This window comes from Pygoscelis adeliae, unplaced genomic scaffold (assembly GCF_000699105.1).
Source record: "Pygoscelis adeliae isolate BGI_AS28 unplaced genomic scaffold, ASM69910v1 Scaffold94, whole genome shotgun sequence".
NCBI classification, from domain to species: domain Eukaryota; kingdom Metazoa; phylum Chordata; class Aves; order Sphenisciformes; family Spheniscidae; genus Pygoscelis; species Pygoscelis adeliae.
Window position 1 is genome coordinate 231,474 of NW_008824547.1, and position 384 is coordinate 231,857.

Sequence of the window (384 nt, forward strand, 5' to 3'; positions counted from 1 at the left end):
GGCGGCGGGGGGAAGGGGGGACGAAGGTGGGGCAGAGCGGCGCCGAGCCGCAGGGAGGCTGCATCAACATGCAGAGTGGCGTGCCAGCTCCACGGTGGCCGGACGGTGTCTAGCTCGCCCAGACAAACTGCTGCGGGGAAGGTGGCAAATTCAGCCCCAAAAATAACTGTGGAGAAGGAGCCCCCGTGCCTCGAGCTGGGGATGGTGGGCTGAATCCTGCCGTGGGACCCGCCAGTGGGAGCTCCTTCTGGCCCCATCTGTAATTAGGCTGTAATTTAGGCGCTAGCTCCAATTAGAGAAGCGAGGCCACGTCCTCAGCTTGCATAAATCAGTGGCATAACCCCGGTGCCAAAGCCACCCGCTGTGGCCTCCTGCTCCCCAGGG